This window comes from Vicugna pacos, chromosome 24, assembly GCF_048564905.1.
Source record: "Vicugna pacos chromosome 24, VicPac4, whole genome shotgun sequence".
Lineage (NCBI taxonomy): Eukaryota > Metazoa > Chordata > Mammalia > Artiodactyla > Camelidae > Vicugna > Vicugna pacos.
The window spans coordinates 23,190,938-23,215,238 of record NC_133010.1 but is presented as its reverse complement, the minus strand read 5'-3'; the positions used below and the strand labels follow the sequence as shown (position 1 = coordinate 23,215,238).

The 24,301-nt window shown below is 43.3% G+C and overlaps 1 protein-coding gene across 9 annotated transcripts in view; it reads left to right on the top strand.

The window, feature by feature from the left end:
• DLGAP1 (DLG associated protein 1) overlaps positions 1 to 24,301 on the top strand; it is an 822,007-nt gene that overhangs the window by 445,834 nt on the left and 351,872 nt on the right. For 8 of the 9 annotated variants that reach the window (XM_072949181.1, XM_072949175.1, XM_072949174.1 and 5 more), the window contains one exon: positions 3,872 to 3,978. The gene's annotated coding sequence lies outside the window, so the exon portion shown is untranslated. Of the gene's footprint in view, positions 1 to 3,871; positions 3,979 to 10,525; positions 10,685 to 24,301 lie in introns of all 9 variants that reach the window. The other variant, XM_072949177.1, reaches the window with a different exon arrangement.

Genomic DNA, 24,301 nt, shown 5'->3' with positions numbered 1-24,301 from the left:
CATAACCTCGTCTGTAAAACCGGGTTTGAACTGAGATGGCTTCTAGTTAAATGTGTTCAGCTGAAGAGGCATTTTATGAATCAAGAAGCCCATGTTAAAGGTACAGTTGTAGACGGTAGAATTCTTTCCAGCATCTCCAGAGCTCCCAGCTGTGCGCGGGGGCCTCAGGCCGAATGAGCCCTCCCCCACGTGTCTGTATCTTCTTTGTCCCAAAGGACTGTTAGCCATTAATAAAAATCAAGGGACACTGGAGATAAGTTGAGTGACTTCAGGTCCCTGGATTTATTTCAGGTCTGTTTTTATTTTTACTTTAGATATTTCAGCTTGTGCCCAAATCAGAGTTTCCCGCGCTCCCTGAAAGTTCTGCTCTGGCTTATTGAGTACTCTCATTAATATTTTATCAGGAGATTATTTTCACTGTATTTTATAAAGGACTGCCAGAGTGTAAAGCGTGGTTTTTATTACGTCTTGTGGAAAATTGATTTTTTTCACTCTGAGATAGACTTAATCTTCTAGTCAATAGAGAAATAAATATTTGGAAATAAAAGCAGGAAATAAAAGGAATTAAAATTTACTGAGTTCAGTTATGTACCAATTACTGGACTTTACATGTATTAGTCGGTTTAATGTCGCCCACATGGTCATCTGTGGTAGGTGAAAATAAGAACGCTGCCCGTTACCACGCGAGGCCAGGAAGTCTTCTGGGAGATCTGCATGCAGACTCCAGCGCAGACTCCCTCCCCCGTGTTCCAGTATCGCGTGTCCAGCCGCCCGCGCGGCAAGCCCGCCGGCACTGACCTCTCAGGTTCGGCATGCAGATGGGCTCCCCCTCCTCGCCCACAGCTCCGTCTGGCCACAGCCGCCCTCATCTCCGTGATGACGACAGTTCTTCCGTTGTGTGGGCCCGAAGCCTCGGGGTCATCCCTGACCTCCCTCTTCCCTTACTCCCTCCACTCAATCCATCAGCAGACCCTTTTGACTCTTGCTTTGGAAGAAACACAGGCCGGCTCTGACCGCCCCTGGCCAGGGCCACGTTGAGTCTGGGCCTGCGTCCCCTCTCCCCGAGAACACGCGCTTCCCACCTGCGTCTGTCCTGGCCTCCCCTGTGCTGTTCCCAGAGGGCAGCCCTGATGAGCCTGTTGTCCGTTCTGAGCTCAGGCTCCTGCATTGGCCCGCATTTCACTCTCAGAGTAGAAGCCCCAAAACTTTGAGCCAGCCTTGACCCATCCCTCCCTCCACCTCCCCACAGTCGCCCCTGCCCCCCCCAGCTGCCCCTCCATTGATCTGCCAATCTCCCCTTCCAGCTCCGCTCAATCCCAACTGACCCAGCAACTCCAGGGACAGCCCCTGGGAGCGCTCCCACCTTGGGGCTTGACCTTGGCCATCCCCTCTGCCTGCAGCACCCTTCTCTGGCATGTGACTAACTCCTGTACATCTTTCAAGGTTTGGCACACTCACTTTCTTAGGTTCCCTTGCCACCCCCCAACCGCCGTCACTGATGGCCAGGGGTGAGGATTCAATGACAGACAGTGGCTGGAGGGCACCTTTGAAGGGTGGGGACTGTGGAGTGCTGCGCAGATCCCCCGAAGTCGGTCACTCCGGAAAAACCTGGTGGGGTAGTGGAAAGCACACTACTGAATCAGACAGCTCAAGTTCAGATTCCTCTGTGTGTGTAGTTTTTCTTTTTTTCTTTTTAATCATTCTTTTACTCTTGTTCTTTCTCAGATATGGAGACTATATATTAGTTACATAGTGATAGGAAAGAGGAAGAAAAGAATAAAAGAGGGACTCTTAGGGGAAGAGGAAGGAAAAAAATACCAAAGAATCAAGAATTCTGCATTCTCATCTCAGTTCTGTCACCAAGGACACATGCCTCGGGCAAGTCATTCCCTGGTCTCAGTTCCCTCGTCTGTGTAATGAGGACATCAGGCAAGAATCTAAGTTTGCCAGACCTGCTTGATCAGGAGGGTGAACTGGGGAGCGTCTGCAAAGTGCGTGTTCCCCTGGACTCCACCCGTGAGGAGTCTGACTTCTGGCGCTCGTCTGAAATTCTCTAGTTTGTGTTTTCAGTAGCTTTCCAGATTTTGATTATCAGCCACACTTGAGAAGCCATAGACTAGATGACACGTAAGACATCTCCCATTGTTTAAGATCCTTGTTTACCTAAATCGTAGTTAACTTGGAAAACATTCCAGTTGTAATGAAATTGACTTTCACTGTGCATCTGGGTGTCTTTGTCAGAAATCGCATAAGCTTTTCATTTTTCCTACAGAAAATTAAGAACAATACCTAACACAAAACAGATTGTCCATAAATATTGATAAGTGAAATAAATGGTCAGTTCTACATATTTAAAAAGTTAGCAATTTTTAGTATCTCCTTGAGCAGCCTGTTTCTCATACGTAGGGAAAACTTTCAGAGTTCCTGTGGTTTACTTCAGTATTAAGAATGTTTAATACAATAATCATATATAAACCAGGGCTTGTAATCGTGGTTATACCTGCAAGTTTTTGCTCATGAAAGATCATTTTTATCTTTTACAAAATGGGTAAGTGAAAGACACGTAAAAGTCAGGTATTCCCAACATGCTTTATGTGCTATGGAAATAAATGAGACTGCTGTGCTGGCGCTGTTCTTGCGTTGTTACCTCTCCTGGCGTCGTAATTCTAATTCTTGACCTGTCAGCTTTGCCAGTCTCAAAATCTTGCTTGAACAAATTCTGCAGAAAACTGTATTAGCCCTGAACTTCTTGAATGACTAGTGTTCTTTTTGGAAACAAATACCGTGCCGTCAGTTTATAAAGGGATCAGACTTTGAGGCAAAGATTCTGAGATGTCCTCCTATTTTTGCGTCCATTGAGTAAAATTAGGCAAGCCCCGTCACCTCTTCTGGCCTCTAATTCTTCTATGAAATGATGTCTGCCATTTATTCGGGCACTGTAATTCTTGTAAATAATTCAGAGGTAAGAAATTACTCACTCCTGGGTTCAGTTCTGAACCTCCCTCCATCTCTGCTTACTACTTAGATGAACTAGTCTTCTCATTCCCTGTGGACACTGTTTGGATGTGCTGCCGAGGACCGCAAAATCACATTGCTTAGGAGCAAACAGAAACAGCTCTGCTGAGACCTCCATTTTCAACGCCAGGTCATCTGTGTGTGTGTGACACAGGTCCTTGGCTCTGTGACCTTTCGGAAAGGAAGACCACAGCTCCGCATGAAGCGTGGGATGTGATCATAATAGGCACCCCGCTCTGCGTTTGGCCCCGGCTGCAAGTTCCATTGTGTCCCTTTCACGAGAAGCCGCTGTTACGGACCGGGATCGGGGCGGCGTGGGGTGTGACGGTTTGGCGGAGGCATTAGCCAGCACCTAGCAGTGCTCTTGGGAAGATTCTGCCGTGATTGGTGTCCTCTTGTGATATCGAAAGAGCTGCCCTGGAAAGAATACTTGTTAACCCCTTTTTTAAGCCCCATCTGTGAGCTGCAGCGTTGATAAACAATGCACAGCAAGTGGACACAGTCTTGTCCACATCTTGTGTCCACATCTTACAAAAGCAAACGATAAGTGCTTGCATCTCACTGCTTTTTAAAGAGGATATAAATGTTAATAGTTGAAGAGTAGATTGTAGAATATCAAACCTATTTATTATGGTGACATTGTTTTTCACTTTTTATGGTTGATGTCCTTTTCTGAGAAGCATAAGAATACAAAGCATAGCATCAGGCCAGAACCCTGCCACGCAGATTTTCTATGAGTCTCCTCTCACACGTGAAATTTGAAGGCTTCCAGAGTGGCTCTTGTGTGATCTTCTTAAGTGTCTCTTTGTTTCAGGCTCGTTACTGTGTCTAATTGTTGCGTTTTGTTATGTTTCAGAACAGTCAAGTGTCACAAACCAAGAGTGACAGCGGGTTGAAAGAACCTGCAAAGTTTGGATCTTTTCTGCCTTAGAAGCAAGAAAAATGGAAGATTGATCTTCAAAGGTAAAACTGTCTCCTCTCCTCTAAAACAGCATATCCCTCCAGCTTCCTCTTCAGTCACCCTACGTGAAGCGACTTCTTTTTTCTTTTTTGATCGCGTGGTATAGTTGAATATAAGCAGTTCTGGCTTGTAATTCCAGGTGTATTAATAGGCTGAGACTTCTTGAAGTCTGTGTTTTAACTCCTTGGTGGCCTGTTCAGAATCTGAATCGGCTGTGTTTTATACGTTGAATCTCCATTCTCAGGGTTGGTCTAGAGCGGCAGATCAGGCAAATGCTGTCTTCGTCAATCTGTGGGCCGCAAGGTTGTACTCAGGCATGGGACCGTGGGAGGAGATGGCGTAGCAGCAGCTTCTTTTTCTTAGACTGCTGCACGGATTGGAATTCATCAGCACAGACCTGATCACCTTGATCTGTGTGAGATGAGACAGGCAGTGGGAACACGTGAGGTGATGCTGTGGTCTCCACTCCTTTCATTATGTAGTTTATGGAAAGAAAAAGGAAAGGTCTTCAGTATGTAAAAATCAAAAGTACTACATACATGGCGTCAGATCAAAAGGGCGTGGTTATTGCTCAATGTATTGGTAATCGATCATCTTTATTGGTTGCTTGCCTGAGTGGCTGGGACACGGTCATGTACTGGGGAGCTGACCCTGCTGATCAGGGAGAATGAATGGGAGGAAGAAGCAAAGACCAACATAAAAGCAGATGAATGAGTTCACCATGTATGTGGGAGCATGGGAGGGTCCGGGACCACTCCTGAAATTTCTGCCTGAAAGGTGGATGGCAAAAGGTTGACCCACTGGCTTTTTCCCCTTGGTTATGTATTGCTCCCTGAGCATTAAGTCCTCCGTTTCTGGGCCGTTCTGGCACTTGTCATTTGTGGTAGACACTATAAAGGCACAGACAATCTGAGAGGCACAGAATCATCTGTCTGTGCAGCTGTGGCTGAAATCAGAGATGGGCCAAGCGGGTGTGAGGCAGGGAACCAGAAGTGTCCATTATAGTTTTACTTTATTTTCAGTCATGAAATACATCCCATTATTCTCTTAAATGAACTATCTCCAGGAAGAAAATGTTTTGTGTTTTAAAGACATTAAAGAGTTCTACCCAAATGGCATAGTCATCAAAGAGTTACATCCAAATGGCATTAAACCAAAGCGAACTCTGTTTTGGATCTAAGTTCTTCATCAATAAATTGTCCATGTCAGAGTGAGAAGTACATCTTGGTCCACATTATATAGTAAGATTTGAAGTGTGACCACAATGTTGAAACAGAGAAAAGATAATAACATTTTATTATACCTGAACTTATTACTCACTGTATATTGATTTACATACAAGAAGGTGTCTGTGGATGCACAAAAATATAATTATGTTTCCTATTTGGAAACAACTTGGTTAGTGTCATTCTTTGTGTGAAAAGCGTGATTTAAATTGTGCATGTTCAAATATAAAGTTACAAGGACAGTCAGCTGGCAAAATAAATTTAACACAGTAAAGTGAATCAGGTCTTTTTTTCCCACATGAGGACATTCAACAGATTAAAATAAAGCCAGGTCAAGGCTGTGGTTGTGTTTTGACCTCGAAGATCCTTTGTTCAGGGGAGGAACGTAGTTGGTGAGCTCTCTAAGGAGCAGCTGTTAAAACAAATGAACAAGCAAGCATTTCAGCTGATGAACACTGACATGTGAATTTCTAATGAAGCAACTGGAAATGAGTGGGGGCAAGAGGAGAAAGAGTAGCAGAAAGTGGCAGGGTGGGGGGACCAAGGAAGCAGTGACAGGTGGCAGGCGGAAGTCCCCATGGTGAGCAGAAGCAAACTGCAGAATGAAGAGAACCCCTGCGATAGAGGAGAGATACCTCTTAGAGCGAACCCCACCCTGAGTATAGGATGCAGATGGGTGAATGGTCATATTTCATCTGAGGCCTGGTAGGTTCCTGCATCATCACACAGAGAGATTCGATTATTGCGTCTTCTCACCTGAACAGCGCCTTGGCCTCTCCTTTGTCTCTCGGTGGTCTCATGTGGCTCCAGTGTCCTCCCAAATAAAAGTTCCAGTCATGTCTGCTCTTTGCTCAGAAAACATTCCCTGATTTACCAAGTCGTCCTTGTCCAAACTTCTTAATCAAACATTTAAAACCTGCCTCTCTAAGTTTCAGACCTGTTTCTTATTCCTTGACTTCACTCACTGGTGATCTAGACCATTGATTAGTGATGCAAATTCTGTGATGTATCAAGTCTTCCAAGTGATTCTGATGCATTTTCGTTCTCAGACATAGGTTGGTCAAGGACGAGGCCCAAGAATTTGCGTTGCTAAGAAGTTCCCAGGCTCTGTTGCTACTGCTGGCCCAGGAACCTTACCTTGAGAACCACTCTGTAAAACAAATAATCTAGACCGGCAGTATGATTTCTACATTGCAGTTTGGGTCAAAGACTGATCGTTCACTTGCCAACATCACCATTGTGGAGAGGTGTATGAGTTTAAGAATAGGTTCTGCTTTCTGGTCAAATACCATCGTAATACCGTAAAATCCCCAACAGTGAGCTTTTTATTACATTTTTATATCCCCCACTGTGTTATGGACCCATAAATATTTGTTGGATGGACAGTGGCTGGCTGACTGGCTGGATAGACTGATGGATATAGATACAGGAAGGGAGGGAGGGGGAAGGAGAAACAGACGGACAGGTTTGGCGGCCAAGGGTTGGTTTCAGTAAGAAACTTCATGCCTGCAAAGAAACTGCCCTGGCATATGCCATTAGGGAAGAACCAACTGTCATCACGCGGCGCCCTCCTTATCGTGTAAGACCGCGCTCGCCATATCAGATTGACTGGAAGGAGTGACTGCGTTCAGAGCCTGAGTGTCCGGGTGTCAACAGTAGTGTGCTCTTCAATAAGCAGGGGTTTTCGCAAAGGACTTTTTGCTGTTGAGTACAACAAGGGGGACGTGTCATTTGTATCAAGACAAATTGTATATTTTACTTTATAAAAGAGCCACTGGGTATATGAAACCAGGAAATCACATCTAGTTAATAAATTCCTTTGCAAACGTCTCTTCCTTGAGTTTAAATTTTGCAGCTGCAGCATCATTTGAATGTTTATTCACATTTAGGACAATTGTGCTTCCTGGTTTTTTGCTTTCTTGCATCCAAATGTGCTCATGCATCAGTGCTGCACATTTTCTCTCCACATCCTTTATCTGCATACATCATCCCGTGATTGGCTCGGTAAATTTATCCTACTTTTCTTGCTAAAATAACTGTTCCTGCTGTCTGTTTTCTGCCTACTCTTTGATTTATTCCAGAAATCGGGCTCAATGCCTACTTTTAGAGCTCAGTGTGAAATTTATTCTGTATGTTTTTAAACCAAGTTCCCACATATTTTTTCCCTCTTATGGGCTCTGTAGTGGCATCTGCTTCAAAATGCACCCTTGGAAACCTGCTATAATTGTGGATTAGTGTAAATAATAATGGATAAAACCACAAATCTTGACATTTTATAATGAAAATTTTTTTAAGTCACTTTAACAGTAGAAAATTGAAATTTTCACACCCTGCTATGGCATGCCTGATGTTAAGCTTAAAGGAAAGATGCTAGTGCAACTTGGTAATTACCTTAGTGTATGTCCTTGGCTGAGTCTTGAGGCCTCAGCTATCTCCAATATTTAAAAAAAAAAAAAAGATTTAGGATAAACATCCTTAAGGGATTAATTCCCGTCCTTTTCTTGCAGTCTCAGGATGCAGGTCATATGAAATGCTTCTTAAAACCAGGCACAGCATGTGAGTGAGTCAGTTCATCAACTAATATGGCACCTATTTGGCGGTAAAGTTGAAGGAGCAGGGTTTTGGGTGCAGAAAGATCTGCATTCAGAGCCTGGCTCTTCCTCGTGTTAACAGGACGAGCTGGGAGAAGTCACTGAACCGGTCTGTGTACCTAGGATCTTCATCTCTAAAATGGGGGGGTGGGCAACGTTACCGTCTGCGAGGCTGCTTTAAAGATGAGGGCTGACCTGAAAGCTCCAGCTGGCTCTCAGGACCTCTGCAGGCCTTCCAGCTGACCAGGGCCCACACCGTGGCTTTAGAGGTTAACGGAGATGCCACTTTTCTCCTCCACTGCAATTCTACAAGGCTAAGAAATGTTTATTTGTGACTAAAAGATGAACACAGTTGGGGAAATGTAGCCATAATTAAGTCCTCTGAGCCTGGCAAGACTAATGGGAAAAGTCAACAGAGTTTTCCAGCCAGACGGGATATGTGGTCCCATGCATCGCAGAGGACTGTGCAGAGCGCGCAAGACCCTTCCATCAGGACCGACTCTTTCAGTGTCCGAGCGTAAAGTCTGCAAATTGCATTCTGTCTCTGTCTTGTTATGCAGCCACACTCTGGACAGAAAGATTCTTCAAGACATATGTTCAGTCTGAGTAAATATCCCTGTGCTCTTGGTTTATATCTGCTTCCAGTAAGTTCAAAGGTATCCCTCTTTTTTTCTTTCTTGTCCTCTGAAATTTATGTTTATAGCCAATTTGCCTGATGCAGCCTTATCCCCAGGGGTAGAAGAAATTAAATTTTGGTCAATAGATGATTCATTTACGACAGGAATCATGCAAATATTGAATGTTTTTCTGTTATTTTTTGAGGTTGAATTATCATTTGGTATTGATTAATCCCAGTCCTTCCTCAGCAGAGATCTAGAACTTCCTGCCTAATAGGAATAGATCAGTAAAGCTTTGGCGGTCTGTTTCATCACTCTTAGCAGAGGATTTAATCCTCCGGGCATTTTTTTCTGTTTCAGTATCCTGTAAATCCTCTGCAAGTTAATGTCTTTGGAGATAAGGCTTGCTGTATTTAATTCTTCTGTATTTTTTAACATCAGAAATAATTTAGAGCCAAGAACTGCTGGTGCTGTTTGCGTACACTGATTATTTCAGACACGTAAAGCCACTAAAATCTAATTGTGGGACAGTGTGTGTATTTGTCACGTCTCACAGACATCTCACCGCCAGGATGAAGATCATACAGATGAGGCTGTTTAAAGTTCTAGGAAAGATATGTATGGCACATACGCATACAGACACAGCACTGGTGATGGCAGTGGTGGGGGTGATGGTGTGATATTTACACCTCGACAACTCAGTCAGTCACAGCAGAGTTTTTTCTACCTAGACCAGTTATAACTGAAGTTGGCCTTTGCAATGCAAAGCTCAGTACTTACTCTCTGAAAGAAACAGGTATTTTGTTGTATGATAGAATAATTTCTTTAAAACAGAATGGATGATAGAGTTTATCACAACTCACATTTCTTTGAGTATTTGTTCACCCCGTAAGAATACCCAAGGACAGTGTTTACTACGTAGTAAAAAGATGTAGTTTGTTGAGAATTGTAAGAAAACAAAAAGGCATGTTGGCTGCGTTTATTTCATTCCTGCTCTCTTCTCATCAAGTGCTAGAAATGTTCACCTAAAATATTTATTTAAAAGCTACATTTGGGGAAAAGAAGATACCATTTTAAACAACCAGTGTTTGTGCTGGTTTTTTTTTTTTTACCATTCTAATACAATCTGGGAATTGTACATCAAATAAAGTACCGATGTGACAAAATAATTATAGTGATACACAATGCCTTTCTCTCTGGCTCATCAAAAATTTGAGGCTTTTGTTGGTTTTTATTTATGATTAAAAACATAATAGCAAACATACAATCAGTGCTCAGGTATGTGCCAGTAGAAGGGAGATAGAATTTTAATCTACCCTCTTAGGGTCTTAGGTTGAGCCTGAGAATTAAATTGACATAAGATAAATCAGCAGGAGAAAAATCAATTTTACATGACATGGGGGTGGGTCTTCATAAGGAAATAAACACTTAGGTTTTCCTGCTTCTTTGGGTCTTTATATATTAGGTTGAACAAAGAGATGGGATTTGTGGAAATGTAACTAAAACACACAGGTAGGCTAAAGGAAGGTGAGTTATTTTTCAAGGTCTATTTGTACAGAATTCTCTCACCCTCCACTCCCTGCCTCGGGTGATAAGGATGTTTCTTTCCTCCTGGGACAGGGAGGGCGACTTTCACGTGGGGTTTTATCTCCTGCTTTTAGGAAGCCAAGGGGAGTTCAGAACACGATGTTCTACTTTCATCCATTATTTTTCAAGTGCCTTTGGCTCTAAATAACCCTTCTGCCGAAGTGGCACATTTTGGGGTGATGTGTTCTGAAACCCTCCAAGTATTGTTTTAAGCACTTTACCCAAGTTGCCTCACTCAATCTTTACTATAGCCTATGAGGACATTTTATATAACTTCAGAGAGAAATGACCAAATCCACCATCATAGTAACAGATTTCAAGCTATTTTTGATAGAGGAAACTCACAGAAAACTCACTGAAGACATAGAAGATATGAACGTACACTAAGAAATTTCATTTAATCACTATCAGTGGACTCTTTTATTCAAAAGTTGGGAAATACTAATTGCTCTTCAGTGCATGTATAATATTTAAATATATACTGAGCCATAAATCAAGACCAAAATCTATGGACTCTCCATTTCACAGATGAAGAAACTGAAATGTGAATCAACTAACAAGTTTGCCAAAGAACACAGCTAGGACGTGGCAGAGAAAGGCACAAACCCAGACAGCGGGCTGACTCTGGCGTTCTCTGTCCTTACTAATTGTCATACAGGTGAAGAGCACAGAGCTGGTCCGGAACAGGTAATTTAAAGTTAGATATCAGGAAAAGAGGGCTAGGATTATGCAGTTTTTAAGATTATATTTGAAAGCAAGGAATGGGGCCAACCTGAGGTGAACCAGCTGGAGTGCTTGTGGCACTAGATTTAGAAGGAAACTCAAACCATTAATTAAAGTAAATATAAATATTTGCTAAATGTTTCAAAAGCAAAGCAAGAACGATACAGTTTGAATTGATTCCCTTTGATAATCCAGCCCTGCATTATTGATCCTGTTTAGGTTCCTGTGTATGAAATAGGAGGACATCGGCTGGTGTTTCACGGACCCGTCAAACTCATTGTTTCCAACACCAAACCCATAAACGCCCCCTCCCACCTGCTCCTCGCTCCTCCGCTGTTCTCTGTCCTCATCTATGTCACCATGACCCACACACCTCATTGCTCAGTTGGAAACATGGAGTCATCGATGAAATCTCTTCCCACCACCACCTTTGGTAAATGTGAATGAATTTGTTGAATGAAGTTCCGTGTCACCCACCTAATGCATCAGTGCCGCCTGGTCGGTTGATGACAGTCAGGGGGTGGGGCTCAGACCTTCTGTTCTGTTATCTTCTAATGCCTTTGGGTTTCTGGCCACACCATTCAGTTCCCGGCTGTAGTCTGCTTTGGTTTTCTGCATTTGGCCATTAGTGGTGGCGTGCTGTTGGTGTGGCCTGTAATCCACTCAGGGAAGATCCCGGGTAGAGCAGCTGAGATGCTCTGTCCTCACCAGGAAGTACTGTGTTTGTTGACAAATACAGTGTATGGCCCCTGGCACGCACAGCTCTCAGCAGTATTGCCCTCTTTAATTATGTCCCCTAGGAAAAAAAATCCATTTCCTGGCAAGGCAGCTTTCCTAATCAAAGACTTCCTGGGTCTTAAGTAACAAGAAACTCAAATGTTTCCAACTGAAACGTATAGTGGGACTTAATTAAGCATGTATTTTAATCTCCTTTGGGGATCAGGAAACTCTAAATGTTACAGATAAAATATTTCATGGGGGACACATGGATGGTTTCATATATCTTGATCTGTTTTTATTTAAGGGAAGTTACCGGTAAAATAACACGTGTGTTGTATTAAAAGCTTGAATAATTTCTCTTCCTTACCTATAAATGACTTCTTTCCTGATAATTTTATGGTCATGATTTTTCACTTGAACCTGTTTCTAGGTGTGGGAAATTATGCATAGTTAGAATATGAAGGAAAGTGTCTAAGGCAGGTAAACTGGAGGCCTGAATTCCAATAGGATTTTTACAATAAGATGAACACTGACCCCCAGCCTCCCATCCCAGGGAGACAGTTTACAGAAAAAGAATAGAATTATGGATGGAACTCCAGGGTGGGCCCTCATTTCAGAGGGAGGAGAAGAGGAGGAATTAGCTGGGAAGTTGAAAATAATCAGAGCTAGACAGTGGGTAAAGCAGTTCAAAACAGGTTTTATTCAGTGCTATTGCAATTTGGAGGAACAGACCTCAGCAGAGAACTGGTTTCACTTTCAAATAAAACATGGACAAGTAGGGATTTATGGCCAAGGAGCAGGTGGGAGACGGTGGATGGAAATTTCTAAGCGGAAACGTTACGAGTGAGAGAAGACTGTGGTTACGCAGACCTAGCAGGACTCTCGCTGCAGGCAGACCAGGCGATCAGGTACCAGGGCTGGAAGGTGAGGAATCTGACCAGGTATCAGGGGGCCTAGTTACAGAGGGCGGGGGCTCCGTCTAACAGACTTACCAAGATGCTTGCTGTGACTGGGTGATGGGCACTGAACCTAAGAGGAAGGCTCGAGGCTCAGGGGAGCCTGGCTTCTTAGTCAGGGAGAGTCTTTGTCAGAAGGATGCAAGGAGAACCAGGACAGTGGTGATGGTTTTCATCACAAAGGCTGAAGAGTCCATTCCAGGATTCAGACTAGCGAATGTAGTTAATGCGGTCATGTCCTAATTTGAAATTTAGCCATTTCTGTGCAATGTGGCGTCTGTTTTTAAGCTGGTATAGTTATAAGTTGTGAAGTTATAAATTCAGTCAGCCCGTCTCACTGATTTCTCCATTAAAAAAAAAAATAGGACCACCATGAGCTCAGTGTCAAAATCTTGGGGTCATCTTTGACTCTTCCCTTACTCCACGCCTGCTTAGCCCAGCCCAGCCCTAGCTCCTGGTTGTTTTTCCTCAGTTGTTTTGTCAAGTCCTTCCCTTCCTAACATCCCCTCCACAATCACCAGTCTGCCTCACACCCCAGCGGCGGCCGTAGCACCATTATCAATGTTTGTGCCTCACGCTGACCTCCTTCCAAAATTCCATTTTGCACGCTGTCCTTAGATTAAGCTCCAAATACCATTTCTGATATCCTTCTAATAGTGTTCGTCGAGTCCCTACGTACCAGGCACTACGTGGAGCGTGCTGTTTCACTGGATTCCTCTAACCGGTTTTAAACAGTAGGTGCTAGTGTTACTCCTCCTTTGCAAGTGAGAAAATGGATCTTTAGAAAGTTTGAATAACTCCCACAAGGTCACAGTAACTAAGTAGAAAAGTCTGTCTGACTCCAAAACGTGAGCCCTTCACCGTTGGCGCATGTGTCTTCTGTGGCCACGTGTAAAAGAGATGATGGCGACCAGGCGCCAGGAAGTACAGCTGGGTAAACTGGGGTTCGATTCTGCAAGAGCCCGTGGATCTCACCCAGTGGACAAAAGCTGATTTAAGGTGTTGAAGCAGGAGATGAGGAGAACATGATCGGTTGGTGAGTGGGTTAGAGGGATTTGAACCTGGGGGATGAACTGTCGCCTGTATGAGCCCTGACTGAGTGGCATCTCCTGTCGTCTCTGTATGAGATGTTCTTACTGAATTTCTCTGCCTCACAATTCTAGACATTCCTCTGGTGTCACCTTCCTGGAGGAGTATGTCTCTCTTCTGTATTTTATACCGTCTACTCAAAGCTCTTAGGATGTTGAGACCCTGTTATTTCAGATGACTGTGGTGATTCACGTTTGATTTTCACAAAATCTTGTTGAGGTGTTTCTAATTCCATCTCAAAGGTGGGGAGGAAGGCTCCCAGCGTTCATGCACCTTACCTCACCAGATTATAGCCACATCATCTTTGTGTCACCAGTGCCTGAGACCTAGTCAGTCCTCAATAAATGTGTCATGAGTACATCATTTACCTCCTTCTGCTTAAAGATTTTATTTTATTTAAAAAGTTTAAACTCCTAGATAACAAGAATGATCTTTTCCATGCTGTTGTATCCCTCAAAATACCTCTTAATATGAAGTGGATTGCACAAATCAAATGAAAGTACGTGATTTACTTACGGTGACAGGTCTTCATCTTATGTTATGGGCAGACCTCAGAGCTACTGAGGGTTTGGTTCCAAACTACCACAATAAAGAAGATACCGTAGGAAAGTGACCACAAGAGTGCACACAGAAGTTATGATTACACTGTAGTGTAGTCTATTAAGTGGACAATGGCATTATGTCTGGAAAAAAATGTATATACCTTAATTTTTAAATATTGCTAATAAAGTGTTTACATACCCTAGAATACATCAGTCTTGATCGCAGGCTGTAGTAGGTGGTCAGTGAATGTGTTCTTAATGGTTGTATGAGGTCTGGCCGAGGGTGTTCACTGACTGACGTATAAAAGTAGGATTATTATTTAGCTGGTGGTAGACTTATTTCAGTGAAAAAGAAAAGATTTATCTAAAGCATCCGTTTCTCGTTTTCAAATTTTACATGCTGTACCGATCCGTCCTCAATTAAAAGAAAGCAGTTGCAGAGTGACCAGGAAATAGTCAATTATGGTTCAAGCTGCCAAGCTTCAGGAATTAACATTCTAGAAATGGCAAAAATGTTAAGCCAAGAGAAAGAAGTCATCAAACACTATTTCAACTGCTTTTGAAATTCTGCCACATATTAGTAATTGTATTATAATTTAAATTTGGAAATCAGAGAATTTTAGAGTTGTCCAGGAACTTTGGGGTCATCTGTGCCAACTTTCAACTTAATGCCAGAAGTGCTCACACACATCTAAAAAGTAAGACAATTGGATAAATATTCCTCTAGCATTTATACAGAGTCGATCGAAGCAGTTAAGGAATCTTTGTATATTTTTATAAATTTGAAATATAGTCAGTTACAGTGTGTCAGTTACAATGTGTCAGTTTCTGGTGTACCATGTAATGTTTCAGTCATACATACACATACATGTATTCCTTTTCCTGTTCTTTTCAGTATAGGTTACTTCAAGGTGTTGACTCTAGTAGGACATGACTTTGTAAAGGCCCATGGCCAGGAATATTAGTCAGTCCAGTCCAGCAGGGTCGCTTGTCACTCTGTCTGGAGGCTTTCCCAGGCCTCCATCTGGCCCTTGGAGGAGAAACTTGCCACTCTTTTCCTAAAGTATTGCACCTCGGTATACATTTTATTTTGAAGTCTCGTTATTTCTTCTTTCATTTGTCATGTGGAGTAAAATGATAGTGACAGGCTAGCCAACAGAAGCACAAAGAGCCTACAGATGGTTTGACTTTCTTCCCATCATGTCTGATAAGTAATAGTCTCTCTCTCACTTTTTCCTGAAGCTGATGAACTGGGCGCAGTGCTAGTCTTTCTGTGCGATACCTGAAGGTTGACGGTTGCCCTGAGATACAAACAATGTTCCAGAATGTATTTCCAGAAAAAGACATAGTAATGTTTATAATCATTCAAAGACACAGTTTATTAGTATCACATATGTTTGTAACTATGATTTTTTAATGGAATCGGATATAAATAGTCCCTCCTTCAGTAAATCCTTCTCCACGGGGTCCCTGCCCTCTCGCCGCCTTTCTCAGATCCTCCGCAACTAACCGAGGTGGACAGTTTCCCTACAGGTTTTGCCAAAGGCCCCTTTCTGCTACACCTCCTGCCCACACACTCCCTGGTCTTTTTCCTGCGTCCAGTGGCCTCCTTAAGGTCTCTGTTAAAATGTCATCTTCTCCAGGTAGCCTTCCCTGACCACTCTTTCATGTCCCCTTCTACTCCTTTTTTATTGACTTTGGTGACACTCATCACAATTTGCAGTCAGCCCGTTGCCCACATACGTATTGTGTATGTTGCGTGTGTGTGTGTGTGTGCATGTGTGCAAGGGTTGTCCCAGCCCTTTCTGTTGGAATGTAAACTTCACAAAGTCAAGGACAGAAACTGTCTTGTTCACAACTCTTTCTAGTTTCTCATCAAGTAGGTGCTCAATAAATAAATACCAAATAAAGGAATGTCCGGAAATTATAAGTGTTGAAATGATTAGAGGTTAATGCACATTCAGATGTCATTGGGATCTTGACCCAGTTTTGCTGATACCATTTACTCATTCACTTGTTAACTGATCTTTATTGAATAATCATTATTCCAGGTGCTGTCTGTGTACGTAGGTCCCTTTCCTTCTTCATGGGTGGTGATGTGGGTGTATTTGTATCAGTGATGCCTCTGAAATTTACTCAGAAAATTTGGGAAATACAAAACAATCGTCTGTCTATGTAACTGAGAAAGGTTTTGAGGTTTCATGGAAATTAAGGGCCACCGGAAAGACCAGCAGGGAGGGAAGGTGCCTGCCATGCTTGTAATGAAATCAAGTGGACGCTAATAGTTGAAATCCCAGTGGGGGTGAGTGAGTGGACCTGCTAGAAAGGCAGCTGAACAACTGTGATTAAGCTTTCTCAAGCAGATACGGTGATGCATCTGGTCAGCACCCTCTGGACTGTGTGCAGGACGTCTGTTCAGATATGTGATGAGTAATTCAGGGTGGTCCTGGTGATGCTGTGTCATTCATTGTTGGAAATAATTATTTACCTGGTGGTCAAAACACTTTGAAACATGACTTTCTAGCTTCTTACATCATTCCTTCCAGTCACTATTTCAGAAAGAGATGATTTGCTTAAGGAATCGCATCTGTTCATGGAATTGCTGTAGACTGAGCCCTGTAGTCCTAACACTCCTTGTTAAGCCAGTGCCAAAGTTGGCATCGGGCAGAATGTTCATCAGGCGGAGTGGTCAGAGGCAGTCCGCACAGCCCACGTCCTCCCGTTGACCTCCCCCCACCCCTCTTCCTGTAAGCCAGGTGTCTCAGGGAAGCCTGCCGCATCCTCGTGGTCATGCAGAGCGGTGTGTCTCTGAGGATACGGACTGGCCTGTGAGGGTGATGGGCCAGCGTACCTGACAACTCTCATTCCAGGATGCGCCACTATTTCCCCCCTTCTTCTTCATGAGTAGGGAAAAGGAGAAGAGTTGCCCAGTGTGGCCTAGTACGATTTTTATAGCCCGTACAGAGACGAACAGCTGAGGCGTCATGTACTAGAAGCGGTGCTCTTCCGGTCAGCTGCATGCACGCACATTTCTGTGGCCCTTCTGGTGTGATCTTACTAGTTAGGTTTGGAAAGCACAACTGTGCTGAAGGACGGCCTTTGACAGCAAATGCCTCTCCCTCCTCTTTCCTGCCGGGCCAGGAAACTTCTGCAGATGCTGTAGGCGCTTTAATTGTTCTGAATGGAGCCTTAATTTATTCTGGCATACCGAGCATAACCTTTAGATGGAAAATCTGCAGGTGTTTGGGGAAAACTAAGGGCAAAAACAAGGCTTCATTTTCAGTTTTCACCTCCAGTTAGCAGTTTAGTGGGGTCACTGGAGTGACATCATCTTCTGTGGCTCAAAAATGGCACATTCAGGGTCTGGAGCTCTTGAATTTGTTTCTGGCATCATTGTCAACCTTGGGCATATATTTTGCCCTCCATTTTAGCAGATTTGCCTGGTCACAGAGCTTTTGTGAATTACCTGGGATTTCCATTGACCAGATGCTCTGTTTCCGTCTTTCTCCGCAGCAGGATTACCTTTGTAGGACCTGCTTATGTTTGCAAGGACTCAGCCATTTCTCTTGTTCCCACCTATCATACCTTCCTTCCCTCCTCTCTGCTCATTTGAATCACACGAGATGGTAAAGCATTTAGAAAGTGACATAAATGGTTATGACATAAGGGGGCATAATTACTTTTTCATGTGTGAAATCGCAGTTCCAGGAGATACCTAACTGCCTCTAGTGACCGAGAATGCCGTGGTTGTGGGGACACCAGTGGTGGTCTGGGGCGGGTACTGTGTAGCTAACGAAGGAGAACAATTCCCATTCAAAATAAGGTTCCTCTCCGGCTCGCGCTGCTTCTGAAGCAGCTTGGTCCCACGGTGACCTGTTGCGTGATGATTTCTTTTGAGGCTTGAACTTATTTTATACAGTCTTGAGCCATGTCAAATAAATTTTCTAGATGTGTTTCTTTAGATGATTTAAGTCAACAAGCCAGTAAATTACATTGAAAACTTAACCCCAGCTTGTGCCAGACCTGGAATTAATATCTTTAAAAGCCTTTTCTAGTCTTAATTTTTGAGGTCTTAGTTTACTCTTATGTTTGGAGAGAAATTAGCAATAAAATAGTATTTTAATATTTGTTTTTCTGTTTTATAGCAAGTATGTGATCCTCAAAATTGTGCTCAATTACGCTTTTCAGATAATACATTTTTGTTCTCCAGAACCATTATCAGCTTGTTTGCTGATGAGAACACTAATGGAGTGATACCGATTCTGCTCCTTGACATCAGTTGGCATTTTTTCATCAATGAAAAAGCCAAATAAATGCTTCCACGTGTTTCCTCTACTATCATTTCGTGAATCCGAGATCTTGCTTTTACCTCCTTTTCCAGCTCCCTTTTGCCTGTTGCGTTTCTTTACCCCACCATTTTTGCAGTAAAATTTGACTAACAATTACAAGAAGTGTGTCAATAGTCAACATCCTAGAAGATCAGTAAGAAGCAATTAAGTGTTTTTCTTCCCTTTTGGACAAAATCTATTCTTTTGAAAATGTCCTAGTGACTACAGATCTGTGTTCTGAGCTCCACACTACCACATCCTGCTTTGCACAGAGTGTATGAGGGTGGGTGCATGAGTTTTGAACAACTTTGAGCAAACCTGGTATCCCGTATTGATGATCAGAACTTCCACCTGTATATTTTCAACTCAGAGAACTCTTTCTAGTTCCTTTTCTGAAATGATATAATTGTTCCTAGACATTTCAGCTGGTATTTCAGTATTCTGGGTCAAATGACTAGGAATACCAACATATTATTATGCAGATCTTCATCTTTAAAGGGGAGCCAAGAGGCCACTGCTATAAATGTACAGAAAAATCACGTGAAGAAAATCCATCTTCTGGACATACTGTTACACTTACCTCTTGCTGTGTCTTGTAGGAGCTTCCCATTTTCCCTTGAGGGGAAAATACTTCATTAATCCGGGACAGCTGTCTGTAGAGGTTTTATCCTTTTTTTAGAGGTTGCCTTTGAAACGTTTCTTTGATATCTATGTGTTTGGGTTTCTATGACTTAAAAAAAACGTTTCAGCACCATATGTAACCACTGTTAGAGTAACGGGCTTGCTCGCTGAGAGGCTGCAAAACAGATTCGTGGCAGGTCAGGGAAAAAGACATGTTATGGCTTTAAGCTGCTTATGTGTCCTTAAAAGGATCTTCCAAAAAGATAGACATCTGTGTTTTTAGAGGTATAAATGCTTAGCTCAAATTAATAGACGCATATAAATATGCTGTGTATTTACACTATCTGTGAATATTTTTAGGCATGTGTAGTGTGTATATATTTGAACAACTATATAATCAAATCAGATAGGTATAGAGATGGTTTAAAATATGCTATTGCAAGTAGTTTGTTTTTGCACATGGTGTTTAACAGGTGAACCCTGGGCTTTTATGAGCTTTGTATTTTAGAGAGAGATGATCATAGTCGTCCCTTTGTTATTGTGAGCAACTGAGTTTGTGCACAGCAGAGATTTCTACTGCAATCTGTGCACTTAAAGGCAGTACAAAGTCAGCTCAGAGACAAAGTGTTTAATAATGGTAGAGAGATCGGCCGTATCCATCTTTGCAGTAGGTTTTATTAATTTTTTTAGTGTGATTCCCCGCCCCCAGCCAGGAGCGGATTCACTTACAAAAAGCTACAGCTGCACCCCGCCCCCCCCCCGCACCCCCCCCCCGCGCACTGTCCTGGCCAGGTGCTGGTAATTGCAAGCTTCCAGCTAGAAGCCTGATGAGCCCAGCTGTGCGGGGATTGATTCCTCCACCGCGGGAAACTGAAGAGAAAGCCTGAACTAGGTCAGGAAACTGCCTCACTCATCAGGTCTCACTGACTGTGGCTTGTGCCCTTCTTTCGTCGTCTGCTGCTGCCTTGTCCCTTGGCCTTTGTGGTTCCCTGTTGCTGTGGCTCCTGGCACCCTGGTCCTGTAGAAGTGGGGTCACCCTCCTGTGGACCCAGCTCCACGCTCTGACTTTGGGACAAGTTCGCGGCGCCAGACCAAGACATAAAAAGCAGTGAACAAGTCACTCTGTATCTATTTTCACTCTCTTGTCAGCTGGAATCGAGTTTCTTCAGTGCTGCTCAGTGTTGTCTGTGATAAGAGTTCAGGCCCTCGGATTGTTAACTTTGTTTAGAGTCCACGGCTCTGCCTTCTTGTGGTCACCACGCTTCTCTGGCTCTGTCCATGGTCCTGCAGTCCTTCCCCTTGAATCTCCAGTATTCCAGCCCTATTTCTGCACAGCCAGATACAGCGTCTGGGTTTTGGCTAACGTTGTTTGGGTGTGTCTAATCCATAGCAACACAATTTGAGACCAGCCTGTTGTCCCTCATGCCTGGGAATGTTCCTTCCTTTGGTCCGGTCAGTTGCTCTGCATCTATTCATGAAGCCACCTCTGGCCTCCCTCCACACCGCACACCCCCCTGCTAGGCTGGGCTACAGAGTCTTTCTCTGTGCTCTCCTCCTGGGTGGCCTGTGTGTGTCAAACATAGGCTTTGGTTTATATTATAATTATTTGTTTACGTATTTGTCACTTCCCTGCCACACACACTGGTCTGTGTGTCTCCTGGTGCCAGTACAAGGAGGTGATTTTTAAATGTTCCTTGAGTGAAGGAATAAATCTTCAATGTGTGTTGGGTGTGCTAAGTCGATATTACAATAACTGACCCTTTGCCTTGCTCTTAAACATTGACCTCCACGCTTCATCCAGCTATCACTGGCCTTTGCTGGCCAGTGTACTTGAACTGGGACATTTGATCAGCAACCTGGACCACATGCTTGCTTGGTGGTACCATGTGACTTAATTCCTATGTCCCTTGTCTTCTCCCTTCTGGCTCATTGTGGGTGGTCTCCAGGAAGGTCTTTTGAAGTTTCTACTTCCCTTAACAAAGGCCCAAGCCTGGGACAGATGCTTTCTCTCTCAGGCTGGGAAATAATCCCCATCAAGTGATGTGATGCTTATGAATTCTGAACCCTTGAGAGAACTTGCCAAGCCCCAGACCTTCCTCCTTAATCAGAAAATAACAAGTCTTCAATAAATCACCATTAACACTTGTAATGATGATTAATGAACTAGCAGAATATTTGGGGGCAAATAGTTTCTGAAAATTCAGGACTGTTAGAGTGAGCGAGGATGTCACCTGAGACCCAGGCTCTCCCTGGGGTCAAAAGCTGTTTTGGATCCTGCGAGACTGAGACTCTGCTCTGTCATTGCTTCCAGATCTGGGGCCCCAAATACTGGTGATCTCTCTCTCCTCAGCCACGCCAAAATTCAGTATCCTAAGCTATTGATAGTTGGTGAGAAATAGGACTACTTTGAGAGACAGTGTTCAAACATTTTTTTCTTAATAATAACACATTTTGACTATTCATTTTGGGAACCAAATCAACCCACACAGTAAATCATCAGGAACCTCCCCTTGCACCCAGAATTCTGTTGGGATTTTGCCCAAAATCTCTGTGAGAAGCTGTCTTAGGTAAAGACACCAAGGAAAGGAGAGAGTGACCTTCACTTTACTTTCTGTACTCACAGAGCAGTGGCTGACGAGGTTCCAGAACCTCTTAAGTCATAATCTGTTTAGTCATTGCCGCTAGTTATTTCCTTCAAGGTCAAAGAGAAGGATCACCGTTTCTAATTGCTCCGCCCATCTGGGCACTTGGGATTTTTTTGGTGATGACTTGAGATTATCATTTTGATATGTTCCTGCCAGAACATTGTTTCTTGCCCAAATTCTGAGTTTATTCTAATAAAATCCACCCATTTTTCCTTAAGTCCATTTCAGGGATTCTTGCTGTTTCCTCAGCCCAGAATGTTCTCCTTGTCAACTTTCTCACTCTCAGGTCTCAGGTGTATGTCTCCAAAAAAGCTTTCTCTAATGGCTCAACTCAAGTGGCCCCAGTCTCCACCCCATCTCACAGCAGCCCTGCAGTTGACACATGGAACCCATCAACCTGCTTGCTTCTTTCTTAACACTTACAATGTGACATCATCTCGTGTATCCTTGTTAACTGTCGCATGTCCTCCAGCTGCCACCATTAGAGTGTGAGTGTCGAGAACAGGGAGCTGTTTATCCTGTTTTCTTCACTCTCCCCAGTTTCTGTCAAAGTGCCCAGCCTGTGGTAACCATTCCATACATACTTACTGAAAGAATAAAAGAAAGAAAAATAGAGGGGGTAGGGCATGAGAAGGAGGGAGAGAGGAAGGAAGGAATTTTGAATGGTTTGTTTGCATGACTAAGGATTTTGTATTTGGAAATGGTGGCCAGTTACTCTGCCATTTTATGGTCTCTCGTCAGGAGGACCCTGCAGCCCTCCCTAGCTGCTTTGAGCACACGTCTTGTCTTAACTCTCATTGCTCAACTACCACTGCCTGTCTTAGAATGACAGGTTACCTTTCAGTGGTTCACTTCAAGATTAAGCTGTGGACAATGGCTGTGAAAAGTCAGGAGTGATGTAAAATTCACCTTCCCTACTGGCTTTCTGTCCTAACATGGTCACACGCAGAACCTGTATTGTCTGATTGTTTCCTTCACGATGAAGCCTTTACCCTCAGCCTTTCCATCGGTCAGCGACACCATCTGATGCCCTGTAGCAGTTGGATCGGGCATGCTGATACACTGAGGAGCCGCTTGCTGCTCTTTTTCACAACTGCTGACATTGTCTGAACAACTAGGGGCTTAATTTTATGGGTGTTATTCAAACAAGTGATGGATTTTAAAGGTCTCTGAAAAAATAGCATTAGAAGTAGTCTTCATTAGTTTTCAGTAAAGGTAAATACTAATTTCCAAGATAGTGATTGTGTGGAAAAGAATTCTCCAGTTAAATATGAACTATAATTCAGCACATTCTCTGTATTAACTCAGCCAGCCCCCTCTACTGTTAAAAGGTATTTTTTTCATTTTCAGTAGCTTTTTTACCTCAAAAAGACACTTAAAATTCAGTCATTGTACCAAATAAAGAACAGGTGCATGTGTCAGGTGATTTTAGCAGTGAGCGTATTCATGTACCCAAATGCTGTCTCCTTTCCCAGGCAATCTTATCAAAAGCGCAAGTTCATCACATTGTTACTGAATTAAAATATGGAAAGAGAACATTTCCAGTTTCATAATGATCTAAATCTTTGTGGGTAGATGAGTAGACGGAAAATAAACAGATTTCTTTTTAAAGAGCACGTTTTCTAATGAGAAGAATGAGAGTCCAATTCAGGGATCCTGGACTCTAGCTCTGCCAGCAATCACTTCTGTGCCCTTAAGCAATTTTCCTCCCTGTCTGTCCATATTGATAAGAATATTCCAGCCTCTTTCCAGCGAGTACAAAGTGCTTTTATAATTTCAGTAGCAAGAAATGCCATTTCAGTGTAAACCAATTTGAGAGGGCATGAGGCTTTCTCTGTCTCTAATGCACTAATTATTGGGAACTCTACCATTTGAAATACTGCGATAAAGTTATTGGTATATGAAAATGTGGATAAAAGCAATAGAAGATAACATCTTTGTCATGAAAAGAAAAAGATTATCCAAAAGAAGGAGTCATTTGTGTTTGCACTTATGATTATTATTTATAATGCAGAGGAAAAGATGAGTTCCAGGATGGGGAGTGAGGACCACCGTAGATTCTCTTCCCAACAAGCCATCACTTAATTGGATACAGTTATTTCTCAAAATGAATCATTTAAAGAGATTTGTCCTAAGGACTTATAGCCAATAAAGACTCATTCAAGAAAATGAGAAAATATACTCAGTCTCCTTTAAGGCAAGAGCCTGTAGCATTTGAACTATGACCACACCTCCCACCCCAAGTTCCAGGTGCTCTAATCAAGGCAGATGCTACCAGGAAGATGGGGCTCCCTCATCTCCCAGCTCCCAGTCTGGAGCCACAGTTTCACTCAGGGGTGGACAGGCTGCTAGCTTTCTCATTTCTCCCCATTTTACAAAAACTCTGTTCCAGGCAGGTATGATGAAGAGGTCCAGGACTCCTTTCCTTCACTTAACCCCCATTTGTGGGACAAACTCTCCCCCAGGCATAGCAAACTTGGAATATGAGTGCCCAGTTAGTCTAATTCCACCTGACTTGTGAGCCCAAGGTTCCGTGTGGGGAAAGGCAAGGCACGAAGAGGAGCCGTCTCTGCCCCCAGCTCGTGTGTGGTGGTACAGAGGCTCCAGCTGGGGAAGACGAGAACCCAAGGATGGTGAACTCACAGTTGTGCCTGAGGGAGCGGGCTTTATTGGGACTGGA